The following is a 13860-nucleotide window of genomic DNA, read 5'->3' as shown; positions in this document are numbered from 1 at the left end:
AGGATGGAGATAGCAGAAGCTCTGACCACAATCTTTCAATCCTCCTTGGATATGGGATTGGTGCCAGAGGACTGGAAGATTGCAAATGTTAAACCCCTGTTCAAAAAAGGGGAGAGGGATAAACCTGGTAACTATAGGCCAATCAGTCTAATGTCAGTGGTGGGAAAACTACTGGACAAAATTAATTTTCACTTGGTGAAGTATGAATTAAGAAGGGACAGCCAGCATTGATTTGTTAAAGGCAAATCATGTCCAACTAACCTGATTAAGTTCTTCGATGAAGTAACAGAGAGGGTTGATGTGTGAAGGAATATACTATATAACCTTTTTAGAAAAATATACTATATAACCTTTTTAGAAAAATATACTACATAGCCTTTTTAGAAAAATGCACTTTTGAAAGAATTCTGGCCTTGTTGAGATAAGACAGTGGTTGACCCTGAAGAGTACCTTATAAGTTCTTTAAAACATGACAAACTGGGTTTGTAAATTTAGAAACCTAACTATGAAATAGCTATGAAAGAATTCTGGTTATTGAAACAGGGCAAGTTGTTGACACTGAATAAATAACCTTATTGAAACAGAAGAATGTGACTCTGAGTAGCTGGTCTTTTGGGAACAGAACAATGGTCAACCCTGGATAAGTGACATAAATTAAACCTTTTAAAGATGGCACATAAGATAAGGAACATCTGCCCTCGTAAAGATGACACATGAAATAAGGGACATCTGCCTTCACACCTATATGGTAAAAACTCCCAATAACTATTGTCGATGTAGCAGTAAAAATTGCAAGAGGTCAGCAGAAAGATGAATAGTGATAATTAACTTGGATCAGCAGAAACCTTATGGGAAACAACTGAAAAAAGGTATAAATATTGAAGTCTCAAATGGGATATCAGAATTGCTTTAATCGGGCAAAGCGATTCTCGACTACAGAGGTGGCTCTGTGGTCTTCCACTCTTTGTACCTCGGGGATTGAAGGTAATTTGATATTGATGGATATCCTGTACAGAAAACTTTAAGAACTGTAATACTGTAGCGAAGTTAAGATTTAAAAGTAAGATTCTTTGTTAAAACGATCGTATTTTTTCTCTTTTTAGAACTGTTAACATTGCGATTGACTGATTCACCAACTGCAAATTGCATGTCGGTTCTTTTAATTAAACTCTATATATTTTTAGAATTATCTCACATAAGTCTTCTGTATCAATAACTCGCGAACTCAATCTCTGTACACTCTTTGGTGGAGAGGTACATTTCTGAAGGAGATCTCCAGACCCTCTTAATATCCGGGACATTACAATCTGGCTAAACTTATTAAAAGTGTTATCTGGAGGATGGTAACATTCTCGGGTTGCTCCTTTCCTTTTGGGAGAGATAGCCCGGACTTTTAGACCCAGTTAAGCATCTTTAGGATTTGGCTACTTCAAACTTTAGTTGAAAGTGAACATCTGAGAAATACGCCTGATCCGGGATAGCCCCAAAGGGGCTAGGACTAGTAAATATCCTTTCAGTTGAAGGTAATGCAATAGATGTTGTATATATGGACTTTCAAAAGGCATTTGTTAAAGCACTATATAACTGACTTATTTGGAAAATAGAAGCACATAGTATTAAAGGGACAGTGGTAACTTGGGTAAGTAATTGACTAAGGGATAGGAGGCAGAGAGTAGTGGTGAATGGATGTTTTTCTGACCGGAGGGAAGTATGCAGTGGGATCCTCCAGGTGTCGGTATTAGGACCATTGCTTTTCTTGTTATATATAAATGACCTGGACTTGGGTATAGGGAGTACAATTTCGAAGTTAACGGATGATACAAACTTGGCAACATCGTAAACAGTGAACAGGATAATAGCAGACATAGGAGGACATAGGCAGACTGGTGAAATGAGCAGACACATGACAGATGCAATTTTATGTGAATAAGTGTGAAGTGATGCCCTTTGGGAAAAACATCATGGCAAGCCAGTATAATCTAAATGGTACTATTTTGAGGTGGGTGCAAGGGCAGAGTGCCCTGGGGGTGCATAATCACAAATCCTTTAAGGTGGCAGGACAAGTTGATAAGGTAGTTAAGAAAGCAACTGGGATACTTGGCTTTGTAAATAAGGTCATTGAATACAAAAACAAGGAAGTCATGCTGAACCTTTACAAATCACTGGTTAGGACTCAGCTGGAGTATTGTGTAGAATTCTGGGCACCACACTTTAGGAAGGTTGTCAAGGCCCTGGAGAGGGTACAGAGGAGGTTTACCAGGATGACACCAGGAATGAGGGATTTCAGTCATGTGGAGAGATTGGAGAAGCTGGAATTGTTCTCCTTAGAGCAGAGAAGGTTAAGGGGAGATCTAATAGACGTATTCAAAATTATGAGGAGTTTTGATAGAGCAAGTAGGGAGAAACTATTTCCTCTAGAGGTCATAGATTTAAAATAATTGCCAAAAGAACTAGAGGCGTAATGAGGAGAAATGTCTTCACACAGAGGGTTATTACAATCTGGAACGCACTATTTGAAAGTGTGGTGGAATAAGATTCCATGGTAACTTTCAAAGGGCAATTGGTCATGTACTTGAAGAGGACTAATTTGCAGGGTTATGGGGAACAAGCGGGGATGTGGGACTAAATTGGACAGCTCTTTCAAAGAGCCAGCACAGGCACACCGGGACAAATGGCCTCCTCTGTGCTGTAGGCTTCTATGATTCTCAGAAAACTCTCTATTTTCCTTCTTGCACATTTGGAACACACTAGAAATGTAGAACACCCTCCTTTCCTGCTGATGTAACCAACAATAATAAATTGATTACAATTCAGTTTAGTGTACAATTCAAAAAAGACCCCAGTGTTCTCCCTTTATTTTCTGGCACTGGCTCTTGATGGGGTAAAATCCACAGACACTGGCAACTCTCAATCAAATTGCTGTTCTGCAAATGTGATTGAAGACAGTGAGCGTTGTCAGATTTATTGCATTTATACTGCTACAAACTGTAAAGTGGTTTTAGGTGAGTGGCAGTTTAATTCAGAAGACTATAAAGCACATTAGAACTCTAAGGTGCGAGACCCCGTCCAAGAGGCCATCTCACATTGATTTGAGTTCCCAAAGCTTGCATTATAAATACAACTTTATCCAGTGATGGTGGGCATTGTAGCCAAACCTGATCCCATCCTCAAATAACATTCATATGCAACTACTTTCCAGCATAGTCACTGGATAATCATTAGGAATGGGAAATCTGGGTGATTTTCTCACCTCCCAAGTCCAGGGACACTAAGGTCAATTACAGTGCCCTAAGCACTCGCTAACTGCTTTTCATGACTGACTACTGCAGAGGGTGGTATATTTATCAGCTAAGCCATCAACAGAGTTGTAAAAGGAGAACTATTTTGTAATGTGAACAGAAGAAGTCAGTATTTATGATTCTACTTATCACTACTGCATAACACACACCAACTAACATAGATAGAAATTGAATTAGTCAAGATGACTAACAGTTATCAGTCATATAAGGATAAATTCAATTACCTGTACAAGATAATTATGAGAACGTTATTAAAGGTTTATTTGGTTAATAAAATAAGGCCATAACTTACAGCTGTTCCCAGTTCCAGGCTGCTTGTGTCTGTCTAATGAGGCTGACCTTTAGCTTGCAATCCTGCCCCTAATGTTGACTTCCACCTGGGACTCCTACGCTTGTTCCCCCGAGACTATCTTGTGGCTCAATCTCTTCACCTTAAGCACATGAGACTACCATTTTTGAGGGTCTAATGAACAACACAACTGTCTTGTTTTGGGAGCAGAAGATGAAGAAGAAAGGAAGGTTCTTCGTTTGCCCCTTGCTGACCTCCTCATGACAATGGCCCAACATTCCAACCAGCAGTTGAGGGCACATGCACTGAAGCACCCTTAAAGGCTCAATATGCAATCCCCCCCCCGCCCGCCCACCACCCCCCACCCTCCGACCTGGCCATGCAGATGACCCCACCTCTACAATTTGGGACAGCGGTCAGTGTTTCTGGGCGAAGGTATACTCGAGTTCTGCTCCACTGTGCTCGCGCCTGCGGAGCGGACTCCCAGAGTTTCTGAACAACAACTTGCAGTTCTATAGTGCCTTTAATGTAGGAAAATGTCCCAGAGCACTTCAGAGGAGTGTAATCAGATAAAAATTGACACCAAGCCAAAGAAGGAGATATTAGGACGGGTGACTAAAAGCTTGGTCAAAGAGGTAGATTTTAAGAATGGTCCTAAAGGGGTGAAAGAGGTGAAGATGCGGAGAGTTTGGAGAGCGAATTCCAGAACTTAGGGCCTAGACGGCTGAAGATACAGCCGCCAATACTGGGGTAAAGGAAATATGGGATGCAGAGGCAGCCAGAGCTGTAGGAACACATTTCTTGGAGGGTTATAGTGCTGGAGCAGGTTACAGAGATAAAAGGGGCGAGATCATGGAGGGATTTGAACATGAGGATGAGAATTTTAAAATTGAGGCGTTGTTGAACCTGGATCCAATGTAGGGGTGATGGGTGAGCGGGACTTAGTGTGGGTTAAGGTACGGGCAGCAGGGGTTTGGATGAGCTCAAGTATATGGAGGATGGAAGATGGGAGGCCGGACAGGAGACCATTGGAATAGTCAAGTCTGGAGGTAACAAAAGCATAGATGAGGGTTTCAGCAGCAGCTGAACTGAGGCAGAGGCAGAGGCGGACGATGATATGGAGGTGGAAGTAAGTGGTCTTTGTGATGGAGCAGATATTGAGTCGGAAGCTCAACTCAGAGTCAAAAAGGACTCCGAGGTCGCAAACAGTCTCGTTCAGTGGCAAGGAAATGGAGTTTGCGGCAGCAGCCAAAGACAATGCCTTTGGATTTCCCAATGCTGAATTGGAAAAAACTGTAACACATCCAGCACCGGATGTTGGACAAACAGTCGAACAACACAGAGGCAGTGAAGGGGTCAAGAGAGGTGGTGGTGAGGTACATCTGGGTGTTGTCAGCGTACATGTGAAACCTAACCTCATGTCTTCGGATGATGTCATCAAAGGGCAGCATGTAGCTGAGAAAATCCAGAGGGAACTGTGCGGCGGCGGGTGTATAACCCACTGCAGGAGATTCTCTGGTTACGACTAGAATGGGTAAGAGTGGAACCAGACGAGGGCAGTTCCACTCAGCTGGACAAGGGAGGAGAGGCTTTGGAAAAGGATGGTGTGGTCAACTGTGTCAAAGGCTGCAGACAAGTCAAGAAGGATGAGGAGGGATAGTGCACCAAAGTCTCAGTCACAGAGGATGTTGTCTGTGACTTTAATTGGGTCCCTTGCAGTGCTGTGGCAGAGATCTGATTGGAGATGCTCAAACATGGTGTTATGGAAAAGATGGGCACGGATGTGGGAGGCGTAACATGTTCAAGGACTTCAGCGAGGAAAGGGAGGTTGGAGGTGGGTCTGTAGTTTGCAAAGACAGAGGAGTCAAGGGCAATGTTCCCCCTAAGGTGCGAGCCGCGCATCAATCGTGAGGTCCCGCGCAGGCCACTCAACAGCTGCTGACGCTGGAGCAAATTTAAAAGGACAGCACAGGGGGAAAAAAAACTAGAGGGAACATTGGTAAAGGGTGGGCTTCAAACAAAGCTTTTATTGAAAAAAAGTGAGAAGTGCTATCAAGCGGCACTTACTCACCAATAACCTGCTCACTGATGCCCAGTTTGGGTTACATAGAAACATAGAAGATAGGAGCAGGAGTAGGCCATTCGGCCCTTCGAGCCTGCTCCGCCATTCAACGAGATCATGGCTGATCATCCAAACCCTAGCACCCGGTCCCTACACCGGCAGCCATCCCACCCAAGCCCTATCCCCGTAACCCCACGTATTTAATCCCCCCTAACACTAAGGGTCAATTTTTATCATGGCCAATCAACCTAACCCGCACATCTTTGGACTGTGGGAGGAAACTGGAGCACCCGGAGAAAACCCACGCAAACACGGGGAGAATGTGCAAACTCCACACAGACAGTCACCCGAGGCCGGATTTGAACCCGGGTCCCTGGCGCTGTGAGGCAACAGTGCTAACCACTATGCCACCGTGCTGCCTGGACCACTCGGCTCCTGACATCATTACAGCCTTGGTCCAAACATGGACAAAGGAGCTGAATTCCAGAGGGCAGGTGAGAGTGACTGCCCTTGACATCAAGGCAGCATTTGACCGAGTGTGGCATCAAGGAGCCCTAGTAAAACTGAAGTCAATGGGAATCAGGGGGAAAATGCTCCACTGGCTGGAGTCATACCTAGCACAAAGGAAGATGGTTGTGGTGGTTGAAGGTCAATCATCACAGCCCCAGGACATCGCAGCAGGAGTTCCTCAGGGCAGTGTCCTAGGCCCAACCATCTTCAGCTGCTTCATCAATGACCTTCCCTCCAACATAAGGTCAGAAATGGGGATGTTCGCTGATGACTGCACAGTGTTCAGCACCATTCACAACTCCTCAGATAATGAAGCAGTCCATACCTGCATGCAACAAGACCTGGACGACGTTCAGGCTTAGGCTGATAAGTGGCAGGTGACATTCGCACCACAGAAGTGCCAGGCAATGACTATCTCCAACAAGTGAGAGTCTAACCGCCTCCCCTTGACATTCAACAGCACTACCACCACCAAATCCCTCACCATCAACATCTTGGGTGTCGCCATTGACCAGAAACTTAACTGGACCAGCCACATAAATACTGTGGCAACAAGAGCAGGTCAGAGGTTAGGTATTCTGCGGTGAGTGTCTCACCTCCTTGCTCCCCAAAGCCTTTCCACCATCTACAAGGCACAAGTAAGGAGTGTGATGGAATAATCTCCACTTGCCTGGATGAGTACAGCTCCAACAACATTCAAGAAGCTCGACACCATCCAGGACAAAGCAGCCCACTTAATTGGCACCCCATCTACCACCTTAAACATTCACTCCCTCCACCACCGGCATACCATGGCTGCAGTGTGTACCATCTACAAGATGCACTGCAGCAACTCGCCAAGGGTTCTTCGGCAGCACCTCCCAAACCCACGACCTGTACCACCTAGAAGGACAAGGGCAGCAGGAGCATGGGAACACCACCACCTCCAAGTTCCCCTCCAAGTCACACACCATCCTGACTTGGAAATATATCGACAATCCTTCATCGTCGCTGGGTCAAAATCCTGGAACCCCCCTCCCAAACAGCACTGAGGGAGTACCATCATCACACGGACTGCAGCAGTTCAAGGCGGTGGCTCACCACCACCTTCTCAAGGGCAATTAGGGATGGGCAATAAATGCTGGCCTTGCGAGCGACACCCACATCCCATAAACAAATTTACAAAAGGGAATTCAATAACTTCCGCTAGGTTGCGCTGGTATTATTGCATTTCAGCCAAAATTGGCCAAACCAGCACTAAAGTTCATGGAATTTCAAGTGCAAATTGAGTTTCCGCGATCTTTTGCAGTGGTTTCAAAACTTTGGCCTGGAAGCTGGCCCCGCTCACAAAACCGGCCACGCCCCCAGATCGAATTAATCACCCTGGTGAGTTTCCGCTAAATGCGCCCTTTTGTGGAACTTTTGAGGAGGCTCTAAAAAAAAAATTACCTTCTAAAACACTGCCCGATTGTGTACAATTTTGAGCGCAATTTGTACCCAGATTGCCAATTGCACCCAAAGGAGAAACTCTACCCCACTATGTTTAATGCCTTATTTTGCAATCCTGCATCTTCACTGCAGAACTAGGCCTAATACTATTTTGCACCAAGAATTTTATGTCAAGCAACTGGCATTGGGACTTTATTTTTCATTCTGTGTGCGCTTTGCTTGAACTTATTCCAATCCTTATCTTACTTGAGGGATGCCTGAAAACTTGCCACGCCCCAACAGCAGTGCAGACTGCTGAGAGACCGATTTCTCGGAGCAAAATTCTCTTTGAAAGGCCTTCTCCCCTGGAGTTCATCTTCCCACTCATATATAAAGTTACAAGTCTTTCTGCTATACTTCGAAAAGTCATGAGTTTAGCTTGTGCCCACAGCCTCATAACTTGCAATGGCATCTCATTTCAAAGTGTCACACATCAGTAAGGCAAAAAACAAAAATCACGTCTGCCTCAAATAACCACTTAACTGCGAAGTAAAACAAACATTTAATTAGCGAAATAAAACGGAATGAAAAGTAGCCAAAAACCATCGAGGAACAAGTAACCAGTAGAAAACAGAGCAATCAAATCACTCCATTCTTTTTTTCCAAAGCTATTACTTACAAACTAGCAAATATAACAAAACTGACCAATGAAACCACTCAATGGGGGGAATTTTGCCAGCCTTGGGGAGGAAGGACTGCCGGGAAAATGGCAGAATCTGGGGGCGGGTACCCATCCCGCCCCCAACCCGCCTCCGTGCCATCTTCCCAGGAGGCGGGTACCTGACCCACGCTGGGAGCCGCCTCTCCGAGGCAGGGAGGGGATTAGTTCCAATTAACTGCCAGGTAGTTAACAGGCAGTTTTTTTGAGAAACCCTATTTTCAGCCCTGAAGTGTGGGCTTCCCGACGGCTCCGAACCTCACCAGACTCAACGGGGTGGGCCGTCGGTCTGCAGGGGTCGGAGGGGCCGAGATGTCTGGTGTGCAGGTGAGTGATGGGTGCATGTGTGCAGAGGTAAGTGTGTGAGGTGAGTGTAGAGTGTTTTAATAAGTTTTACTTACCTCTACTTCTTCCTGCAGGCTTCCTCCCTTCAGGTCTCGGGAGTCCCTCAGCTCACCGGCACTGCAAACAGAATGGCCGCTGAACTGTCAAAAGCTGCAGCCTTCTGCTTTCTGCTCAGGAAGGTTTCTAATTGAGTTTTGAGTAAAGACTCAACTTAGAGGACAGATTGTCAGTATTTGCCAGCTTCACAGAGCCATCAAATGATGACATTTCATCTGTCAAAAGTTCTTGACAGATGAAACATCACTCGCTGACGTCATCTGTAACTGGCTTTCCCTTAATTGGCCTGCTAAGTCCACTGGACAGGCTTAACAAGGTCAATCAAGGGAAAATAGCATTGGTTAGCCACAAGTCAATGAAGGCGGGACTAAAACCCAACAAGTGGGAATCCCGCCTCCAAAAGCTCCCCATTGAGAAAATCCAGCGCAATGTTTCCAGAATTCTTTCAGCAGCGAAGTCCAGGTCCTGAAATTACATGTGAGCTACATAAAGCCTATTGATATTTGCAAAATATTAGTTGGCATTTCTCACAGTGAGTTAAAGGACATGCCATTTTATAGCAATATAAAAACATGAAAACATGAATGCTGCGTATTGACAAAAACATTGTGTATTCCTTCCTGTAATTGTTTCTCTGCTTCTTTCCCATACTCCAACAATGTAATACCTTAGCAAAATACTGCAGATGCTGGAAATCCGAAATAACAACAGAAAATGCTGGAAAAACTCAGCAGGCCAGGCAACATCCGTGGAGAGAAATTAGAGTCGACATTTCGGGTCCCTTGAAAAAGGGTTTTGACCCGAAACGTCAGCTCTAATTTCTCTCCACGGATGTTGCCTGGCCTGCTGAGTTTTTCCAGCATTTTCTGTTGTTATAATGTAATACCCTGTACCTTTTCTGTGACTGTGTCTTTCTGTTCCACCCCTTTACTCTCTGTATGGCTCTCACATCCTTTCTCATTGGGGGATCTATATTTCTCTGACCTGACTTTTTCAAACTATTTTGAAAGGCATTTCTTCCCGCATTTCCTCACTCTTGTTTGTCTCCCAACCTCTCTTTGTGGCTCTCACAGAAAACTTTCCTTCTTAGAATTCGAAGGGATATAGCAATATCGCAACCAATTTGTACTGGGCTGTAAATTGCCATTGGGTTTGTGTAGGGACAGAAAGTCTGGAAGCTGGTTTAACAGTACATCGGTTCGAGTGGAACTGTGGGCTCAGGCTATGAGGGAATCTGGGAGCTGAAGTCTGGCAGATGAGGGAAGGGAAGCTGGGGCCTGGCAAAAATTAGGAGGAGCAAACTGAAGCCTGACGCCTGAGACCTGGCAGGACTTGCGCATGGAGGGCTTGGGTTTGGGCAAATCTTGGGAGGGAAGATCTCAGCCTGACAGCACTTGAAGAGGTGGTCTGGGGGCTGGCAACACTTGGCTCAAGGCGCTCAGATCTGGCAGCACTCCTATACAGGGGAGAACTGAATTCTGTAAGCATTTGGGGTGGGGGGAATCTGAAGCCTGGGTTCTGGCAGCACTGAGAAAATAAGCAATCCTCCTTACCTTATTTTCCTTAACTCAGGTGATACAATACGCCCTAGTGTAGGAAAACGTGCCTTTAGTTTTCTTGCTAGTTCGCCTACGAATTGGAGCTAGAATTGGATCAGTTGAAGCCAAACCAATCAATAGGAGAAAGCAAATTCTCATCACCAACCCTAGCTTAAAGAAGGACCACTTACGTCTGTGAATTTGGTCAGTTCACCAGAACAGAAACCCTCTCCATCCCCAGGCTCAACTAGTCCCCAGAAATGCAGTCACATCAAGAAATTTGGATATACCAATGCACTCCTTACACAAGAGCTTTGCAATTAAAATGTACAATGGCTTCATAAAATATGCATGAGAATAGATGTTCAATTGTAAAATGGTTTCATAAATTATATATACAAATGTTGTATTTTGAGAATTCGATTAAAAAAAAAGACAACCTGGAGAACACGTTGGCTGCATGAAGCTGCTGCTGTAGCCTGGAGAGCATTATTCAGGAGAAAAGACCTGGTTTGGGGATTTTGCTGATGTAGTCTCCTTTTGCAAAATGGCTGTCATAAATAACCTGCAAGTGTTTTTTTAAAAATGTTTTGCTTTCTGAGCTGGACTCTTAAAAGGCATTTAAGCTTTTTAAAATTTTTAAATTCCACCCCCTGCCTCCCCCACCCCCAGCAATAAGCTTGGTTTGAATGTCCTTTCATTTTATCTTGTCACTGCTTACGTGAACAATTTTGGCCTTTTTTTCTTACATACAGGGGGCCTTTCTGTGTTTGTGGAAGCTGTAATAACAAACTAAACTCACTAGAAGCGCATAAACAGTACAAAGAATTGAAAAATAATCAGATTACTTGAATATTCACAATGCAAAACGAAGTAAAGTATGCCAGATTTTACCCATTTGACACTTATTTTTAGGGTCCATATCTCTGAGGGGTTTGAAGATCAAGAGGCATGCACACCTACCTTATACACATATTGAGTATTATTTTTCATCAATAGAAAAATTTCATTTTTACTTACTTTTAACAGATTCATTTATTTTAAAAGTGCCTTAGAAAATAAGTGTTCTACAGAATATATCAAGATTAGGGCACAATATTGTTCTTCTTAGTTCACAAGTGACAAGGTCCCAGGTATGAAGATGGATTACTCATCCAGCACTGCTATTTCTCCACTTGGCAAATTACAGCAGCAGGGGTCACAGAGATAAAACAAAATAAATCCAATAGACGTGTGTGATAATAGAAATTTTGCAACAGATTTAGGATTTAATGCTCAGAAACAATTTTAGATGATATTAATTTACTGAAGAGTAAGCTAAGCCACACTCCCTCCCACAGTAATTTTGTTCATGCTGTACTGTAATTCTAATTCTATTTCTGTGTCTATTTTAAATCTGATAGCTGATCACTTCAATGTTCTTCAGCTCAATGTCAGTGCACCTTAATAATCTTTGATAAAGAAGCTCTGCCTTAGACAAAAAAAACAAATGTAAAGTTCATGCCAATAGCTGTTCAAGCATACAAATCAAGTGTAACTTTACATAAAGTTCAGTAACAGGCATCAGTAATAATCTAATCATTAAAACCCATTAGTTCATAGTCATGTCAAGAAAACAAGCTACTACAGAATTACTGGAAATCAAACCCTTCTTCCCTCAAGAAATTATAAAATTAAGTAATGGTTTCAAATGAGTTCCTGGAAACATTTAAATATTTTCAAACAGCAGATATTCCCTTGGACATGCCAGCAATCTGATAAGTTTTGTCTTTAACTATCTTTGGTATATGTGCTCTCATACACATTATACTCAGCATGCAAGTACTTGTATCCTACATTTAGAGATATGTTAATATATCTCCAACACAACATGCAAATATCAATCATTATAAGATCTACTATCAAAAGAGTTTTGTTTGCAATCATATATTCTGCTTCCTGCTGTCAACATTATATGCACGAATTTTCGACAACAGGTTTCAGATTTTGTTTTGATGCAACAAAACTGCCTAACAGTCTCCTCACTATTTCACTGCACTTTATTAGTTTGTACAGATTTGGCAGTTTAATACTTATTAGAGATTCCCAGTAAATTTGCAGAGCACAGTGAAAATATTCCACCATTACAAACATCAAGCTTGGATTTACACTGGGTGATACGAGTAATCGAGTGCATTAACACATAAATATGAAATTCTTTTGTCTGCCAATTTAATGAAGGTGCTAACCCTGTTTAAAAGAGCGGAAAAAGGAATTCCTTACCAATATCTTGGTTACTGGTATCACACTGCAATTTCAATCTCATTATTTTTACACCCGGAGACATTTCACAGCTAACATTTAGTGTGTGCATAACCTCATATTGGCTTTAAAACAAAAACTGACAAAGTAATGATCATTTAATATTTGTTTTTCACCACTGGATTCATTTACTTAACATGAAAAGCATTAACTTAACTTTAACAATGAAATATTCATAATAAAATAATGCCACTGGTAGATATGTCTTTGATCACATACTTGTGTAAGGAGAATGATTAATTCATCATTTTTAAAATATTAACAGTATTGTTTCATCCAACATTCTTCTGTATTAATCTGACAGACAATTGTTAAAACATCAACATTTATCGTTAACCATCTAGTTTAACAGGAAAATGCAGTAAAATGGACCATGAAAGGGAATATTGATTTGTTCTCTCCAACTTTTTCCTATCTCATCTTTTCCTTCAGGCAAGATGTCCTGGCCAATATTTATCCCTTAATCAACATCACAAAAACAGATTATTTGGTCATTATCACTTTGCTGTTTGTGGGAGCTTGCTGTGCGCAAATTGGCTGCCGCATTTCGTACAACAGTGACAACACTTCAAAAAGTACTTCATTGACTGTAAAGTGCTTTGAGACGTACTGAGGTCATGAAAGGCGTTGTATATATGCAAGTCTTTCTTATGTTAAGGAACAGTCTGGTTTATTGACTTCTATCAATGCAACTCGATGGTCCTCTGCCCCAAGGGGGAGATTTTGAGTGGGGCGAGTTGAACTGTTATCAATTTCATTTTCCCCCTGAGATGTCACAATTTTGTTCCACTTGATGCTCCATCTAGAGGTGCAGCCAGGAAGAGATGCAACTCACCACCAAAGGCAAGTGAGCTTGACTGGCAAGCAGCCCTGGGAATAGAACTCACAACATTCTGGTCAGGTCAAGTCTTTCACCAGCTGAGCTACCTGGTCACCAGCCAAATCTGACTAAGACAAATAATGTTTTGCAGAAATCTCATTTATTATTCACTTCCAGCTTCTGGAATGGACCTCTTAATTTCTTTTAGGACATGAATGATGTTTATTTCACTGTGGAAGAATGATTTTAATTGCCCATAACCATTACATTGGTAATTTATATATAACATATATAAGAGACATAAATAATACTGAATAATCTGCTGAACCAAAAAATTGCTTATTTTATGGTGTACAACTGATAGACCTGTTTATCTCGACTCATGTGATATGATTTTTCCATTCCTAGCAATTGCTGATTTAGCAAACTGTACAAAATTGAATGCTACTGAGATCAGGAAGCAGTAAAATGAAACAGGCACCATAGTGAAACAAAAACATGTAATAAATAGGAT

General features: G+C 42.5%; 1 protein-coding gene across 5 annotated transcripts in view; it reads right to left on the bottom strand.

The window, feature by feature from the left end:
- The window catches only part of LOC147110976 (contactin-4-like), a 2035446-nt gene that overhangs the window by 851037 nt on the left and 1170549 nt on the right, over positions 1–13860 (bottom strand). The gene's annotated exons all lie outside the window — the stretch shown is intronic.

Source organism: Somniosus microcephalus, chromosome 11 (genome assembly GCF_052327205.1).
Source record: "Somniosus microcephalus isolate GS21.2 chromosome 11, FLI_Smic_1.0, whole genome shotgun sequence".
Taxonomy (NCBI): Eukaryota; Metazoa; Chordata; class Chondrichthyes; order Squaliformes; family Somniosidae; genus Somniosus; species Somniosus microcephalus.
Note: the sequence above shows the minus strand (reverse complement) of the source record. Positions and strands in the feature narration are given on the sequence as shown.